The 6,000-nt window shown below is 34.1% G+C and overlaps 1 pseudogene; it reads right to left on the bottom strand.

Moving 5' to 3' along the window:
- Window positions 1–769: 769 nt before the first annotated feature.
- The window catches only part of LOC133832845 (uncharacterized), a 49,811-nt pseudogene continuing 44,580 nt past the window's right edge, over window positions 770–6,000 (bottom strand).

The following is a 6,000-nucleotide window of genomic DNA, read 5'->3' as shown; positions in this document are numbered from 1 at the left end:
TGAAATTGTTGAATTTGAAGCTGAAATTTGCCAAGATTGTGGCATTATTAATTCAAATTGTCTTGTCTTAGCTAGTTTTGTTAATGTGGATTTCAAATTGTTATAATGATGATGTTAGTAGTGACATTAGTCTGGACCACTACTATTGAATATATTTGGTCCACCTTTTCGGTATGAGATAAGTTTAAATTAGCATATTAAATATATCAAAACGTTAACTTTTACTTTCTTTTCTTTTCCATTTTTCTCTTATAAACAAGTACAAAAGTATCAAAAAGCAGAAGAAGCAAGTACAAGAACTTCAAAAGTTTACGAAGGAAAAAACTACAAAGTACACACTACGTATTCTCGTGATTGATTAACATGTGTGTTGCTTTTCTGTCTCGCATGGAAAACAATAATATCAAATTAAAAGTACCAAATTATTTTGATTTCTACAGTCTTACCAATCCATCGTCATCTGTATTATCTTGATCAATCACATTAAAAGTAGCCCAGAAAGAGACCAATAAATGGCTAGTTGTGACTATTGCCTATTGTGATTCTCACTAATTATAGTTTCTTCTGAAGAACACTTCTCTGGCCACTAATACATCCACTATAAACAAGTTTAAAGCTAGATCATTGCAAAATGTAACTCCTTAGTAAAATAAGGGTTTATATTATTTTTTAGTCCCACAGTACTTCTTAAATCCTAGTTTGATAGAGAAATTACTAATGATAGAGAAATTGAGTAGTAAAAAGTAATATCAATGACATGGTTTCAATTCTAGGTGGCACTAATGGGAAAATGTGGATTGACCAACTAATTACAAAGAGCAATAGGAATGAATATAATCTGTCTTATTAATCTGAACCATACAAAGACAAATGTTTCTTCTAAATAAATATCGATACACAAAGAAAAACTAGTCCAAATCACCTTGTAAGTATTTATTCCATCATCAACTACTCTTTCAATGTAATCTAAAATGCTATCTGTGCTTCTTCGCAATAAAACAGTGGTTATGGAGTTCCCACCTTCTTCATTCTTCACAACAGTGACCTATATTTACATTATGGGAAATGTTAATGAGATTAAAAGGAAAAATAAATAATAAAAACAAAAGGAACAAAATACCCAAGGGTGGTAGCTCAAACAATCTGCCTTTGGTTTGCTCACACAAAGTCTGAAGTTCGAGTCACACCCAGATACTTATATTGCAATTGCTATCGTTTCCTAATCCACAAAATATTTATGTACCCTAGCACAACCAATTTCTTCTACTGAAACCGAATCAACATGTCACAGGTCATCTGGGTTTGGCTTGCTTTAACTGTAACACAAATAAGAATATTGTTAGAGAATTTTGGAAAAAATTCAAAAAAATTGAGTACTATTAAATGATAGCTGACTTACCATAGCAACAGCACCAATAGTGCGGCAAAATCGTCTTAATTCAAATTTTTAACTAATTTTCAAAACCATAAGCCTGCAAGGAAAAAGTTCCAAATTAAATTATCAGATATGCTAAGAAAAATCTTAATAGAATAATAAAAACTTGAAATTTTTTGACAGATTTCATAAAAGATCAAAAGCATTTAGATATGTACAACAATCACAAGTATGATTTGAAAATTAGTAAGTTAATCAATAAAACAAACACAATAGAAGGTGATATACTTGTAGCGCTCACAGAAATGAAGTGCCATCTCCCCAACTGCTGCTCCATTAACAATTACTTTGGCACCGGAATCAGCAATTGCCTTTATAAGCTCCTCAACTTTAGCTTCTTCAGTTTTCGCATAATTTTCTAGCTACAAGATATTAAAAAAACTATGAGAACTACTTAAAGGCACATAATACATAAAAATGTCAAGGATAACATAACAAGCCAAGATATTAAGAAGCAATTTTATATCAACTAGAGCAAGAACAGAGCAGAACAGTATTCTCACGATGGTGTCATTTGGCATTCCTGAGTCAGGAATACCCACCAATATCATGGGAAAGAATAGAATTGCAAGCCCAAAACTGTCCAGCAAGAAAAGCTTTTCTTTTTTTAATTCATCATTAATTAAGGAGAAAATATGAACTAAACAACCAAAAGAACCCAGAAAAATGGATGCCACTAAACATTAATATGAGATGAAGGAAAATTTTGCACAATACATTAGTTACGTGGAGGATCAAAATTAGCCACAACAACAAAGGCATTGACAAACAGGAAACTGCAAGTGCATGCACATAAAAAGCAAGAAATAAAGAAAATAAAACAGAAAATAACTGCTAAGTATATTGGCGACCTCGATTGCTCTTTATGCCAAAGACTAAAGTTCATGTATTACGAATTGATAAATATTGTGGTTAGCTGTTGTTCCCATAACTGCAGTGAAATAGTTGGACCATATTTTGACTATTTTAACAAGGAACTCAAACACATGCACATTCTAGACTAGCAGCAATAATCTACATTACAAGTTTGGATTATTTATTTCATTTTAATGTATGACATAAATGAAAATTTACCGAGTATTCAAGCATGTTTTTGTACGGTCTTTCAACCTCGCGGAGCAAAAATGGTTTTCCATTTATGTAAATAACATATTCCTCTCTCATATTGTGCCAAACAACTAGACGACCACTTTTTGAGCCACCAATTCTTTGTATCACAGATCGTATTCCATCAATAGTTGGATTTTCCACTCCATAAACTGCAAAACCAGGAACTTCCCGAAATTTAGGGGCACCCTCCACTCTTTCAGGTAAGTTTTGGTTTTGGCAACCTGGGCAGTGATCACTTTTCAGAGCAGTTTGGCTGCCTAAAACCTCACCATTTCTTGATGCAGCAACTATACCCATCTCAGAAGGACGACCATCAGTAGATTCAGCAATCTTCATGAGGGATGGCTTCAAACTTTCATAGCCAAGTGCACCCATTGGATCTCTCCTAAGCAGTCTAAAAGAGCACCAGATTGCAGAAATATTATTAGTGACCAAAAATTCCAACAATAAGAATGCCTAAGATATGACCTAGTTCATCATGAATTGGGAGAGGAAAAAAAAAAGGCAACATCACATATGGAAATCCACTAAATAATCCTCATATACATTTTCTCCTTCCTGTTCCCCTTTCTCAAAATTAGATACAATCCACTTTTCAAGTCGAAAGATTGCAATGTGTTAAAGTTGTTCTAGAAATGCAAATTTATAACATTATTTTGAGTCTCAACTTAGCATCAAATGCTTGTAGAAAAGAATCACCTTAAATCCTTAGAACCCTTGGCTTATCTAACCTCAACATTAGTCATATACCTCAACATTATTGGAATTTTTTTAACAAATAATACACATTGCTCAGAATTTCTCTATGGTGATGAGTCTGATTACTCAAAATAGTCAGTTGGGATCAATCATAGAAGTAAAAGAAAAAACAATAATCAACCAAACCAGTTGGGATCACATTCAATGTTTGCCATATTATCAATTTTTTCAAATTTATTTAACTAGATATGATAAGCACTTGTTAATACCTGCGAAGAATGCTATAGAGTTCTGGTCTCGCTCTCATCCAGTCAGCAAAACTGCTATTACCAACAGATTTAGATTGAAGGGCTGATTTCTCTGAATGAATGTAGACAGCAAAGCATATAAGAAAGTAGTATCTCTCAAGATACTCCACAAAAAATGAAAGCAACGCCTCCCTTTTCATTTCATCTGGTTGACGTAAAATGCTATTGCGATAAGTGGCAATTGCCTCACGTAAGTTCTGTAAAATTTCAACAAATGGTTTCATGAGTTCAACAAACTTTTAATTTTAAACAGATTTTTTTTAAAATGCCAAGAAATAGCAAGAAATGGTTGAAAGAGATTTTCTGGCAAAAACAGATAATTTTAGATGATCTCTTATTAAATAGATGTTTAGAAAGAAAATTGAAGTCAAAAGGTGCAGCATGGGATTGAAGAGTTATACCTGCATGGAGGCACACTTGTCGATGACTTTATCTACCTGCCTTTTGCCTTCAAGGCCACCCTAAAACATAAATTTAATAATGAAAATTTTAAAAAGTACTAGTTTTTCAGTTTTTTCTTTTGAAAAGAAAAAGAGATTATTTAATGTACCTCTAATACCCGAACCAGGCTTCTTATGATGCCACATTCTCCTCTACGAAGTGCTTCTTATGTGTTTGGAAAGTTGTCAGTGGCAATAGCAGCAGCGTCTGAAACTCTTCCAATTGAATTGGATCTTGGAATACCTATTTATGCAAAAAGACTAAGAATGAGAAGCCAACATCGTCAAAGACTGACTAGTGTGTTGTGCAGATAACAACAAGAGAAAGAGGCAGAAAAAAGGATACAATATTTTAAAACTAGAAAATAATACAAGTGATCAAGAAAAAATTAGCAATAATATCAGTAAGACATTTGTTGTTGGCCCATTATCTTTTCAAAGAAGATCTAGTAACTTTTATTGAATGTAAACATGTTTGAAAATTTTCTCTCCAAGCCGTCACATTACTACTATTATTGATCAAAAAGAAAACTTTCATTTAGAGCTTGAAAATCAAACCTCAGCTTTGTCCTAGCTTTTTCAGAAATATTAAACAGGAATTCTTTTGGAAGAAAATTAAAGCAAAAGGCTTATTTGGGATACAATTACACTCAAAGTCTGGGAAGACTACCAATCAACTGCTTCATTCCAAATTACATACGTGATGGAAGAGATTATTAGGCAAAACAATGGTAGAATGGTCTGGTATTTTAGATATTTCTTCTTCCACAACACTGATCTAAGAAGCATATAGATACGAAATTTCAATATGCCACATCAAATGCTAATTATGGCATGTTAAAAACCTTTTAAAAAGGATTTTATTCTTCACAGTTATGTAGCTTAGATACTGATCCAATACTAAACTACTTGCGATGTGACCTAGGAACTATTTGGCCTTGCTCTAATCTAATTTGATGCCTAATGTCATCTCAGCATTTCTCAAACTTTCCTCAAGATGTACATCACTCTCTACTTTTTCTATTTGGATAACCACTCTTTCATTGATATATATATTACACTATTCTCCCTCCTGTTGTTATATCGATACTTCAAATAAAGGACCCTTAACCCACTAATCATTAAGATCTATTTCGTAATAATGATTGAACAATTAACAAATAAACTAAATGGAACAAGCAATTTCCCTGCCCTTCATTTTCTTAGACTCTTAGTATCAATATTCTGCAATGCATAGACCTCTACCAACAATAGCTTTTCTCCGGCTCTAATGTTACATGTTGTCAAATTAATATTATTAGCATAGCAAAGGGTGAAAATTAACAGATTTTTGAAAGTGACAAAGAGAATAACCAGGTTAACAAGACAAGTTTTTCCCAAGATATTTGTAACATGATGTCAAATAATGTAAATACGATAATTAAAGTCATAGTGTTCATTACATTGATGAATAATGATTATTCCAAACAATGAAAGTAAAAAAGAGTACAGAAAGCAGGTGTTGACGGTAAGAACTCGTCAACGATTGATGGTTAGAAAACTGGAATCTCTATACTATAGGAAGCTTTGAATCAGATAGAAAGAACTCTACTCAACAGAAGAAAACTCAGGCAACCATGAAAACCAGAAGCATATATTTCTTAAGTCTCTTTCATACACTCAGTTTTTCCAACCCCTTAGCCTGAGGGGTTGGAGCCTATTTATAGGGGGGGCTCTATTGGCCCTGGATACAAACAAGTCCCAGACCACAGAGACGTACGCAGGTACTCTGATAGTGTAGTGGCTCAAGGCGTAGTGGTGTCTACCCTGATGGTGTCGGAACCGTGGCCTAGGACATAGTACTGTCGGCTCTGGCGTATGGTCGGGGGTGTCCAAGTGGTACCACTACTCTTCGTACAAGTCCGTACCGCCACTACTCCTCAGATGCAGGTCACAGGGTCGTGCCTCTGTTCTTCACAACCGTACACCCCGTGTCAGCGCACGTGTTCCGTACTCGGTCGTCCTCATC

The sequence above is a fragment of the Humulus lupulus genome, chromosome 4, assembly GCF_963169125.1.
Source record: "Humulus lupulus chromosome 4, drHumLupu1.1, whole genome shotgun sequence".
Classification (NCBI taxonomy): Eukaryota; Viridiplantae; Streptophyta; class Magnoliopsida; order Rosales; family Cannabaceae; genus Humulus; species Humulus lupulus.
The sequence above is the reverse complement of the archived record's forward strand: the minus strand, read 5'-3'. Positions and strand labels throughout refer to the sequence as shown.